We start from the raw sequence: 13,845 nt of genomic DNA, 5'->3' as shown, positions 1-13,845 counted from the left end.
GTTGAGTATCCAACAAATATCCCCTCATATGATTTTGGATCAAATTTACCAAGGTTTTCTTTATTGTTAAGTACAAAGCATTTGCATCCAAAAACATGGAAATACTTAAGATTAGGAGGGGTTCCTTTCCATAGCTCATAAGGAGTTTTCTTTAACCCTTTTCTAATAATGGTCCTATTCAAAATGTAACAAGCTGTATTTACAGCTTCAGCCCATAGAAATTTTGGAATCTCATTTTCACATAGAATAGCCCTAGTCATCTCTTGAAGGCTTCTATTCCTTCTTTCAACAACCCCATTTTGTTGAGGGGTTCTAGGGCATGAAAAGTTGTGAGCAATTCCAAAATCATCACAGAATTTTTCAAAGTCTTGGTTTTCAAATTCTTTTCCGTGATCACTTCTCAAATGGGCAATCTTTAAATCTTTTTCATTTTGAATTCTTTTGCAAAGGGTTGAAAAAGCATGGAAAGCATCATTTTTATGAGCAAGAAAAAGTACCCAACCGAATCTAGAGTAATCATCCACCACCACTAGACCATAGTGTTTACCTCCTAAACTTTGAGTTCTTGTTGGACCAAAAAGATCAATGTGTAACATCTCTAATGGCCTCTTGGTTGAAATTCCATCCTCTGGTTTAAAAGAGGATTTAACTTGTTTGCCTAATTGGCAAGCATCACAAGTAAGATCCTTATCAAATTTAATATTTGAAATTCCTCTAACCAAGTTTTTCTTAACTAGCTTAGAGATTTGGTACATGCTAGCATGACCCAATCTCTTATGCCAAAGCCATCTTTCAGATTCAAGAGAGGTAAAACATGTCACTTTTTGATCTTTCAATTCCTCAAGAGTCAATCCATACACATTATTGCACCTCTTAGCTTCAAACAAAATATCCCCAGATTTTTCATAAATAACTAAGCATACCAATTTTCTAAAAATAACCTCATATCCAAGATCACACAATTTGCTAACACTTAGTAAATTGTGTTTCAAACCATCAATAAGAAAGACATCATTTATACAAGATGAGAAACTTTTACCAACTTTTCCAATGGCCACTATTTTTCCTTTACCATCATCACTGAAAGTGACAAACCCTCCATCATACTCATTAAGCTTTATGAAGAAGGTTCCCTTTCCGGTCATATGCCTAGAACATCCGCTGTCTATGTACCATATATTGTCCTTCTGCTTGGATGCTAGGCATACCTACAAAATGAGTTCAAGTGACCTTAGGTATCCAAATCTTCTTGGATCCCTTTCACGTTAAACCATCTTCTATGTCCCAATCTATTATAGTAAAAAACAACTTTGTAAACTTTGTCACCAATCATTCTTTCACCAAAGAAACATTGAATGGAAAAGTGGCCATTTCAGTTACATAGTCTACAAAATCTTGGAGTTGCTGTTTTGTTAAAGCTTGTTGGGTTTTGAAACCTTGTATCATTAGAAGATGAAGCAATTTTTTCAAAAGAAGGTTTCTTAATATATTTGAGGAAACCCAAGCCAGCTTTATCATAAAGAGGTTTTTGACTAGCCAAGATTTGATTTAGATTTTCAGAACTTTGAGTTAGCTTGGCTAAGTCTTCTTTAAGCTTATTGACCTCTTTAAGAAACTCTTCATTTCTTTTAAAACATTCTACATATGCAACAACAGAATGATCACTTTCACAACTTTTAAGTTGGGCTTTCAGCTGCTTGTTTTCTTCAACAAGTTCAACAGCAGCTTCAGCCTCCCTTAATTTATCTTTGAGAAAACTATTTCCTGCTTTAAGAATGGTGATTTGTTGTTCAAGATCTTGGTTATCAAGCAAGAAGCATCTAATTTTTTCAGCAAGGTGGTCTATCATAAGATGAAGATCTTTAGTGTCAGGGTTATGAATGACTACCTGTTTAACGTGGTCTGCCATAAGACATGGTTGAGACTTGGTTTCTAATTCTTCATCATCTTCTGAGTCGTTTTCCAATTCCTCCCAAGAAGCCATCAGACCCTTCTTTTTTCCCTTCTTTGGCTTCTCCTCTTTCTTCAACTTAGGGCAATCTGATTTGAAATGCCCAGTTTCTTTGCAGTTGTAACATATCACTTTGCTGAGATATTTCCTTTGTTTCTAGAGCTGCTTCCCTTGCTTCTTTCCTTGAGCTTCACCATTTTCCTGAATTTTTTGGCAAATAACACAAATTCATTTTCAGAGGAGTTATCACTGGATTCACCATCCAGAGGGTTAGAAACAGATGTAAGAGCTATTCCTTTTCTTTTTGAATCTTTTTCCAAATAAGTGTTTTAAAAAATAAGTAAATTTCCTCTCAAGTCATCATATGTCATAGAGTCAAGACCACTACTCTCAGATATTATCAATATTTTTATTTCCCACTCTTTTGTAAGATATCTTAAGACTCTCCTCACAAGCACAGATTCAGGATACTTAATCCCCATAGCATCCAAGCCAATAATGATGGCGTTGAATCTTTCAAACATTTCATCGATTGATTCTCCTTCCTTCATTGTGAACATTTCGTATTCTCTGTTCAGTATATCTATCTCAGTCTTTTTTACTATGGTAGTTCCTTCATGAGTGACTTGAAGTTTGTCCCAGATTTCCTTTGTCGTTGTGCATCGTGATACCTGTCGGTATTCCTCGAAGCTGATTGCACAGTTGAGCAAGTTGATAGCCTTGGCATTGAGCTCCACCTTTTTTCTGTCTTCTTCGGTCCAACTAGCTTCTGGTTTAAGAGAGATTACTCCTTCAGCACTTGTGACGGTTGGAAATTGAGGACCCTCCAGGATGATCTTTCATAGTCTGTAATCTACTACTTGCACAAAAATCTTCATTCTCTCCTTCCAATAGGTGTAGTTTTTCCCATTGAAAAGAGGAGGTCTGTTACTTGACTGTTCTTCTGTCAGATTGTAGGACACCAAGGTTGAGCCACTGTTCTCTGCCATCTGGATCTTTTCTCCAAGCTGCAAAGCTTGATCTCTTTGAGACCAAGCTCTGATACCAATTGATGGTTTATTAGTGGCTAAAAGAATGGGGGGTTGAATCTTAGCCCCTTTTTTCTTTCAATAACACTTGCTGTTTTCCAGAGCACTTAAGGAGATATTTTTATTTTTGTCTCGTGCCTAGTCAAGAGACATTTTATTTTTGTTTCGTAACCAGCTAAGAGATATTTTTCAGTTTTGTCTCCTATGCAGCAGAAACAGAAATGGAGTAGAAGAGAGAGAAAATCACACCAAGATGTATCCTGGTTCAGCTGCTAAGTGCAATGCAGCCTACATCCAATCTCCATCACAACAATGATGGAATTTCACTATAATCCAACAGATTACAGACACCAATTCTCCCTAGGAACTACCCTTCCTATCCAGGACAAGTCCAGAATCTAAATTCCAATCCTAAACTTGACTTGGTCACTGCCAAGCTTTCAACTGCTAAGTGCTAACCCAACTTGCAAGGAAATTCTCACAGAATCATGAAACACAACACAGATGTACAAAGGACCTCTAAGGACATCTATGGCTTTTTTCTTTTAATTTTGCACTCTTTGCCTTTTTCCACTCTATGACTTTTTCTTACAAACCTCACTGATTGCCTTTTTCCATGAGACTCAAGACAGATAAAATTATACAGAAAATTACAAAATAGAAAACATTAAAGGAGAAGAACTTCTGTTAGCTTAGGTAGCTATGAGAACCCTGTGCCTTGCACTCTCACTCCTTTCTTCAAGCCCTGGCTGTTCTTCCTTATTTGTAGAAGGAGAAGCCTCCAAGGTTGAAGCAGCTCTTGAACCGAGCTAAACTTCTTCTTCTTCAAGCAAACCGGTTCAGTCAGAGAGAGAGGAGAGATAACCGAATGTAAAACTCAACATGCAATTACCTCTGTGTCTTCCCTTTACACCAAGCTTTACCAATCCGAGCCATCCATCTTGACTTGCACTCCAAGAAGGATCCCTAGCCCTTGATGAGTTCTTGATGATGACAACTTCTTCTGCTCTAACTTCTGCATCTTCTCCACGTAGCTACAGTAGCTACCTCCTGTGGTAGTTGATCAAAAGCTGAGACAAGCCATCCCTTAAGGATCTTTTTTCTCTGACCGAATGGATTTCCACCATTTTAGGGTATGGAGAACTTGAACTTACTTCACCATTTCTTACACATTTTGGCAAAGATCTCAGCCACTTCACACTTCAGATTTTCTTTTTCTTGAAGCCATCATTACCATGGCCTCAAGCTTGCTTCTAGCTTCTTCTTTTTGCTTCTAATAACTTGCAGTAGCTTCCATGCTTTCTCTGTGAAGTGAGCGAATGCAAGAAGAGAGATGAGAGAGAAGAGAGAAAACTTTCAATGTGATTTGAATAAAGAAATTAAATTGAATTAATTTTTACTTCCCTTTGCGTAATAACGTGTAGCATTAATGAAGCAATCAAATCAATTTCTCTTTCTCTTCTAATATTTGTATTAACTTCACTTAATGAAAAATTAAATTCCACTAGATGGAGAGTGTGGTATTCGTGAAGCATGCAGCAAGGTATCATGGAATTGAATTATATTTAAAAGAATAACTTAACCATAGTTCCCCAATTCCTTTTAATTTCGGACCAAGCTAGTTGGTCATACACCATCAATAGATTTGGGCTTACACATTTAAATCTGGCCCAATTGGTTCATCACTAATTCAGTCATATGAATGAAATCATTTTTGTACCAAAACTGAATTTTAGATTCCTCATTGGGCTTATTAATATTCTTTTAGCCCAAAGCTAAATCTGCAAGCAACAAAAATTATTAATTAGCAAATATGAATTAGAATTCAAGTTAATAATTTTTGTAATTAATTATATTAATAATGTTTGATCATCATTAATTCAAAAAGATTAGTGCAATGGTGGTTAGCTTGGTCTTCATTTGAGAAGAGCGAAGTTCGACTTTTAACTCTTGCACTCCATTTTTAAAAATTTTCCAACCCACACGCTGATGACATCATCAGTGCGCGAGTTGATCGTTGACCAGACTGGTTCGATTAAAGTTCGTGTCGATTTTGACCGGTTTGTGTTGGTTTGATCAGTTCGTACCGATTTTGATCGGTTCATTTTTTAAACGGTCTGTACACTAAACTGGACCAGTACAGGATCCGATTTACCAATTTTTCGATTGAACCGACCGGTTCGCTCTAATTTTAACAACTATACTTATACTCAACACCCTGATGAATGTTATAAATCTTCACTGTCAGTACAGCTTCTTCTTTGCTTTTGAACAGCTAACCGATTTAAGACTCATCTGTGCCAAGGATACTAGGCCCGTCTCTATGAATAGTAGGGAGTTGGTGATATGGAAATGCAGATCAATTCATTGGATCAAGAGCCAAATAAGAGAAGTGTGGAGGGTATTGTTGTGTCTAAGAGCTTGACTGGGCTTGTGCTATACTGGCACGTGTTGTGTCTTCCTCGCCATCACGGTCATCACCAATAATGGGTAGTTTCGAATCCAAGCCATCATCGCCTATAGCCTCTGTAAGTAGGTTTTTATCTCTGGCCTCTATGAATTCTAGTGCACCGTCTAATACAGGTGCTGCTCTCATTGCAGTTGCAAGCTCTCCAAAGGTACGTACATCACCCAAGTCATCTATATTATCTGCCTGAACGGACAAATCTGCTACAAATGATGGAGACGAAATATAGGCAGTAACCTATTGACTCGCTGGAATGGCGTTAGAACTCCCTTCTATCACGCCGATTGGTGGATTCGGAGCAGATCCCCAGAGCTACCCTCTACATCAACATTGTCGCAAACAACTCCATAGCGCCCAAATCTGGAAATCTTGCTTGACTGTGAAATATAACTCGCATGTCGTCATTGCCAAGCATCTCATACTTTCCAAACTTAACATAACATTGTCTTAGTGAGATAGGAATCCGAAAAAACACTTGCTTTATACATTTTTTGCCGCACTTTTCTAACTTTTGTAATATACTATTCTATAAATCCATCAAACTCGTTGACAAATTTACAAATACACCAATCTGCTTTTTACTAGAGAACGTAACACCCTCACTTGTGTTTTCATCAATTTTTTCTCGATGATGAATTAGTAAAAACATACTCTCAGGCATTCCTCTCAAACTCAATAAACTTCACGCTTGAGCCGTTTACACCATCCTCGTGTATTTATAGACTCATGATCTTCATAAATCGTCTTGAGGTCTTAAGCTTTATCAAGTTGAAGGTAAATCATGGCTGGGTCTTGAGAGTTCGCCAAGTTGAAGGTAAATCGCGCTAGGTTCCTGAGGGTTAGCTTTTGCACATAAATTGTGCCAATCCCTTGTATTTTTACCTCGAAACACGTAAATCCTCCCACTCTGGGACGATTTACACACAAATTGTAAAGCTGGCCACCCTAGGACGATTATATGTTATTTTTCAGAAGCTATTTATGCTCAAATTATCTTGGGGATGTAGTAGTTAGAATATTATATAAAACACAAAATTTTAAGATTTGTGTTTTAAAAATTACTTTAAAAAATCAAGTAATTTTGGAAGGTGTTTATTTTATTTAAGTAAAAAAGTCAAAACTTTGAGTATGTAGTATTATTATTATTTTTGTTATATGTTAATATGTAGTTGTAATGTTGTATTGTGTTAATGTGCAGTGAGTTAAAAAATCTTTTATCAATGTATTATAAAATTCTGATGAAGATAGTAATATGTGTTGTTTTTTAATTTTGATTTGCATTATTTATATTTGTAGGGTATAAAATTGATGCTAATATGCTAGATTTTATATTGATTGAAATATGTTAGAAGAGTCAAGAATTATAAATTCGATACGATACAATTTTATATTAGGAAAAAGTTATGTTTAGTTAAATTTGTAGAACTTATTTTATTGTAAAAGAATATTAATAATGACATGTAAGATATTCTAATTATCTATATGATTATATATAATATAAATGTTAAGTTAGCGTGTCTAGAAAATTAATTGATATATCAATTATTTAATTAAATATTTTAAAATAAATTTTTTATTTTTGTAACTAAGAATAAAAAATATTACAAAAATAAGTAGTATTTTGTAACAAAATATTATGACAAAAAAATTTAAATTGTTACAAAAAATATTTTAAAGGTCAAATATTGTTATCATTTTTGTAACAAATTTTAGTTTTTGTATTAAAAAAATTGTTACAAAATATTACTTTATATTGTAACAATTTTATTTTTTGTTACAAAAATTTTTTGTAACGAAATATCCTGCAACAATCTATTTTTTGTTATAAATACCTTTCATTTCAAAATTTAGATTTTTTATAATAATATTTTTTTATTATAAATACTACTTTTTCTTATAGTGTTATATTATAGAATTTTACATGGACTAATATAGCAAATTTTTTCTATTCAAGAGTAGTATATAATTTAAAAAATAATATAACCTAAATAATAAAAGTACCGTTCTATATTTTATTTGAGACTCAAATTAATTATTTTTTATGTATGTATTTGTATGCATTGTTTACACAAATATTTTAAAATAAAATGGCTTACATGCATATCTGATTTTAGTTTTGTGTAAATCAAATCAATTAAATTCGATTTAATCTTTTTCAATGTAAATCGAATCAATTGGATTTGATTTACACTAAGTTGGAAGCACATGGTAAATCGAATTTATTGGATTCTATTTATTAGAGGGCAAGACTAAGGTAAATCGAATTTACTAGCTTCGATTTAGTACTGATGATTATTGATATTCCTTACTTTTAAGTTAGGGTTAAGTACGATTTTGGTCCCTAACGTAGAGGCCGAAAATTTATTTTGTCCTGGCCTATTTTTCGCTACAAAATGGTCCCAAGGTTTCATTTTGTTTAAAAATCATCCTTCGGACGAAAATACCCTTCTCCCTTCTTCTCTAAAATCAACCAGAAGCAGAACCACCACCATTCCCCTTTCTTCCCCAAAATCAACCGGAAGCAGAACCACAACCACCACCTCTCTTACTCCCACCAAATACCAATAATTAGATTCAAGATTATTCAAATGTAAAAACTAACAACATCAAATTCAACAACAAAATCAACACATAATAACAATAAAATAAAAAAAAAATGACAGATGCAAAAGAAGAAGAAGCAAAAACAGATCCAGATGCAGATGCAGAAGAAGAAGCAGATCCAAATGCAAATACAGAAGTAGAATCGAAAGTAGAAGTAGAAGGCGAAGCAGAAGCAGAAGCCGACGGTAGCAGCGGAGCAGTGGCAGAGAGAGAGGAGGAGCAGAAACGGCGAGCAACGTGCGAGTGGCAGCGGCGGCGCTGAACGCGGTTTCTCCTTCCGATCCCTTCCGATCTCACTTTTCTCCCTTAGCTTTCTCCTTTCTTGCTGTATGTTCCCCTTCCTCCCTTTTTTTTTTATTTTTTTTTTATTTTATTTTATAATTTTTTTAATGAGGGATAATTTGGTAATAAAAATAAAAAATTGATAAAAAAGACGATTTTAAAATAAACTGAAATCTTCAGAACTATTTTGTAGCTAAAAAAGGTCGAGGACAGAATAAATTTTCAGCCTCTACGTTAGGGACCAAAATCGTACTTAACCCTTTAAGTTAATATACAAGTTTTAACTTCTATGCCACATTGGAGGGCTATACTTTATATTAATTTTTTTCAATATCAAAATCCCAGTAATGATTTGTTTAGGTGCTAATGAGTTAAAGAATGATTTTTAATGAATTTTTAGAAATCGTTTATTATTCCGTTTTAAATTCATAAGATTATAAAGATGTAAATTTTATGAAATTTGAACTAAAACACAAAAGTTGAATTTCTATTCTTATTCATTTTAATGTTTTTGATATTTTATTTGAATCCAAATGAGGGTATTTTCTTCTTGATATTTATGTTTTAAAGTTAATATAAAATAAATAAATAATTAATGTCAATAATATGTACAAGTAGTAAATCGAATCAATTATCATGTACCTTTATTATAGTAAAAGATATAATTATTCAATAAATTATTTTTTGTGTTTGTTTGACACCCCCTCATACGAAATTTGTTCCATCACTATTTCATAAAGTATACATGTAAACTTATTTTATACTAACTATACATCATCCATATAAAAAATATTAACTATCTACTATCTTTTTTTTTTCGGTCAACAAAGGGGCTTTACGTCCAACAAAAAGAAAACTAACAACCAGAAACTAGCCTTGGCAACATCGTGCCCCTAATGTCTTCATCAAGAATCCTTCTTAGCTCTCTTGGGGTTGATCAATAAACATAAACCTGGATATATGTCTAAACTTTTTTGGCAAGCCAATCTGCTGCTCTGTTTCCTTCCCTGTAAGTGTGCTTGATCTTGATCTGCCAGTCTCTTTTCATGAACTCTCCTATGCTACGCACCAAAGCTTTAGGATGTTCCTCTATTTTTTCTTTATGAACCAGAGTTTCTATCGCAGATTTAGAATCTGATTCTATAATAACCTTTCGAATCCCTATGTCCCAAGCAACCTTCAATCCATGATATATACCCCATAACTCAGCTATATATGCTGTTCATTTTCCAATATTGACCATAAAGCCTGCAACCCATCTTTCTAAGTGGTTTCATGCTACACATCAGTTACATGCGCATTAATGACGAGTGAAAACACATACCTTAAAACCCTTCGTTACTTCGCGCTCATTATGAAAAAACTTTACTTCTTCCTCAACACGAAATCACTACACGAAACTGCTCATTCTCTTCAAATCTCTCTCAAAATCACTCAAACTTCAGTCACGTTCTTTGCGAAAACCACTACTGGAGAAGAATTGTGATAAGATTTCACCACGAACAAGCAAAAACAAACGAAAACAGTAATAGAGACTAACAAAGGTATGAGAAAAATTACTGTTCATTTGAAATCTTGCAATGTAGTATTTTTCCTAGTTGCATTTGAGCTTTACTGGAATGATTTCTTTCATTCAGTAAATCGACGTATTCTGATTGTATTTTTATAGTATAACTAGGGCTTTGAATAAAATTTTTTCTTATTTTTATTCAGTTCAATGGATAGTGTAACTAGGGCTTTGAACTTGATTGTTACTCTGTTTAGTTCTTCTTTTACATGGAGAAATACTATTCTTGATGATTGAAAGTTTATGAAATACTATTCTTGATAATTGAAAGTTTATAATGATTTATTCACCACATGGATTGTGTTCGGTTCGGTGGGCTTGGTGATTCTCATTCACTTGATATTTAGTGTGTTCAGAATTTAGGGTTTATTCTGATTGCATTTTTACATTATAATTAAGATTTTGAATGAAATTTGTTCTTATTATCATTCAATTCAGTAGATAGTGTAACTAGAATTTTGAACTTGATTGTTACTCTATTCAATTGACTTCTATTGCATGGAGAAATACTATTCATAATAATTGAAAGCTTATAATGATTTATTCACCACATGGATTGTGTTCGGTTCGGTGGGCTTGGTGATTCTCATTCACTTGATATTTAGTGTGTTCAGGGTTTAAGGTTTATTCTGATTGCGTTTTTACAGTATAACTAGGGCTTTGAATTAAATTTGTTCTTATTATCATTCAATTCAGTGGATAGTGTAACTAGGACTTTGAACTTGGTTGTTACTCTGGTCAGTTGACTTCTATTGCATGGACAAATACTATTCTTGATGATCGAAAGTTTATGAAATACTATTCTTCATGATAGAAAGCTTATAACAATTCATTCACCACATGAATTCTGTTCGGCTCGGTGGCCTTGTTGATTTTTATTTACTTGATATTTAGTGTGTTCAGGGTTTAGGGTTTATTCTAATTGCATTTTTAGAGTATAACTAGAGCTTTAAATGAAATTTGTTCTTATTTTCATTTAGTTCAGTGGATAGTGTAACTAGGGCTTTGAACTTAATTGTTACTCTATTCAGTTGACTTCTATTGTATGAAGAAATACTATTCTTGATAATTGAAAGCTTATAACGATTTATTCATCATATGGATTGTGTTCGGTTCGGTGGGCCTAGTGATTTTCATTCACTTGATATATAATGTGTTCAGGGTTTAGGGTTATTCTGATTGCATGCAGCAATGCTTTTCTAGCTGTTTCATTATTTATCATGTTTTATTCAGTGCATCAAGTGGGTTCGGTTCGTGGGCTGGGACATTTATCATTTCAGTTCTTTCATTTATCATTTCAGTTGAGTTCATTTCTTATGTAACTAATTCCTTTCAATTAAAATGTAGGATGAGATTGATCGCTTCAGGCATGAATATGGTCCAAATATTCTGTTGCACGAAATGAACAAAATTAGAGACCAAGTGATTCGGGAATTTGAGGCAATAAGACTCCCAAAACCATCTGCTACCCTCTCCAGCCCTTATTGTAAATTCTCATATGTGGATTTAGAGAGTAAATAGGATATATTATGATTCACTGGTTGTAATTAACAATATTTTGTTTAAGTTATTTAAAAAAACAAACAATGCTTCTTTCAATGTATTCATGTAAATATTAATGTAAATGTTAATCTATATATTTAATCTTAATATCAATGTATATATCTAATGTTAATATTTTTATCTGATTCAAGATGCTTTGCTCCTTATCCTATCGGTCTGAGATGTTAATCTATATATCTGTTGGAACTATCTGATTGCTGTTTTGTTCCAGGTTCACAGTAAATGGAATCAGTGTATTTATCAAGATATTAATAACACCAAAAAATACAGTGAACCGAAATTAATACACTCGATGAACCGAAAAGCTGCATATATCTAGCAGAGAGCTAATTATAAAAAAATATTTCTATCAGTATTCAGTTTCAGAAACACCTGAATTCTCTGACATAGCACAATAAATTGACTATTCAATAAAGAGAAAAGTGACTTTTGAATAAAGAATTTCACAAAAGCAAATATCAAAAACGAAAAAAGTGACTATTCATTAAACACTAACAACAGTCAGAAATTAACTCTCCTATAACCTTAGTGAACCAAAATTGGCTCATGGGTGAAAAGAAATTTATATTAATAAAAACTAAAACTTGTATAATCCTCTCTCCGATAATTCATATCCAGTGCATTGTAAAGGCTGGAGCATGACTAAATCGTTGATCCGCAGTCTAAAAGGTTCAACTGTAAAAGACATAATAAAATCGTATATTAGTTGGAGATATCTTAGATTTCCACCTCTCCTCTCTGCTGCATACAATTAGTTGATTCTTAATCTTGTCTCCGTCCCGAGTTGTGTTCCTTATTTTGGTAGAAAAACCATCAAGTTTGGGATAATGTTTGTAGAACTTTCTAGCTTCTTCTAGTGTCTTGAAAATCATTTCCACCTTTAGGACAAATTTTTCATCCACAACACAGCTGGTCTGCACAGTGAACCGAAAGCGTCATTACGGTAAAACAATTATATATTACTCAGTGAACGAAACATAATCCATTATATATATTCAAATTCAAACTCCTTTCTGTATATCGAACCGAACACATACTCATGGTGAAACAACTCTATAGTACTGAGTGAACGAAACATAATCCAGTAAAAAAAATTAAATTCAAACTCCTTTCTGCATACCGAACCGAACAGGTACTCATGGTGAAACAATTGTATAGTATTTAGTGAACGAAACATAATCTATTATACAAAATCAAATTCGAAACACCTCTGTCTACAATTTAGATATTATCAATTCAATTCAATTTAATTTAGATTCAAAAACACCTACGTCCATTGAATTCAATTCAAATAAAATTAACAATTGCATTCCATTATATTTGATTTAAAATTGAATAATCCAAACCTTATCAGCATGATTCGTTTCAGAAGAATAAACCAAATCGTTCTCATTCAACTGATTTGAAGTTGAATCATTCATTGTTTCGATTCAGAGGTGAAGATCGAAGAAGAAGACGAAGAAGAAGAAGAATGACGGAGCTTATTACATTGAATTCAATGCAGATCAATAATGAAGATCGCGAGCAGAGAAAAAGAAAAAAACAATAAAAAAAACACGAACAGAGGGAGAATGACAAAGCTTATTACGTTGAAAAAGAAGAAGAAGAAGAAGAACGAACATACGAAAAAGAATAAGGTTTAGGTTATAGCAGAAAGTTTTACGTTGAGGAAATGTTTATCACGCAGCAAAAAACTTATGTTATATGAGGCGCGTGTATGACAAATGAGTGAGGAAGTGGAGGAGGCGTGTCTAGAAGAAAATACTTAAATAGCTTGGATGAAGAAATTATATGGATGTAGAATGTAGAGTTTCTCTGATCTAATATTTCTCTAGGTGAATTCTATGGTACCTATAACTTGGTGCCTAACTTTTGCCTAACTTATTTTTTATGACAACATTTGAATAAATAATAATTATTTACTTTTATACTTTTAAAATTAAATATTAATTTTTAACCCTTTTTAGTAAGTTAGACAAACACTTTTAGGGGGCATAGCAATCACTATTTCTCTATTACACTATTAAAGAAAGAGATTAGCGGAAGAAAGAAATTAGCGGAATCATATGTAAATTATTCAAACAAACAGGAACTAAACGAACTGGACGAAACAGAAAAGCAATCCATACCCGCCAAATGGCCACGTGGAGTTCAACGGTCGTTTCACTCTGCGAATTTGGGTGCACGCTACGCTATAACAACCCAAATCCCCCTTTCTTTCTCCTCTTTCAGTTGGCTGCTTATGAAGTAATTCACCACCTCTTTTATTATTCTCTATTCCTGGTCCACGTAATCCTTTAAGTTATTGATTTTGAAAATAGAATAAAAAAATATAAATATAAAAAATATAAAATAAAATAAATAATAAAAATTTAATTTATCT

This window comes from Arachis ipaensis, chromosome B07, assembly GCF_000816755.2.
Source record: "Arachis ipaensis cultivar K30076 chromosome B07, Araip1.1, whole genome shotgun sequence".
Taxonomy (NCBI): Eukaryota; Viridiplantae; Streptophyta; class Magnoliopsida; order Fabales; family Fabaceae; genus Arachis; species Arachis ipaensis.
Note: the sequence above shows the minus strand (reverse complement) of the source record.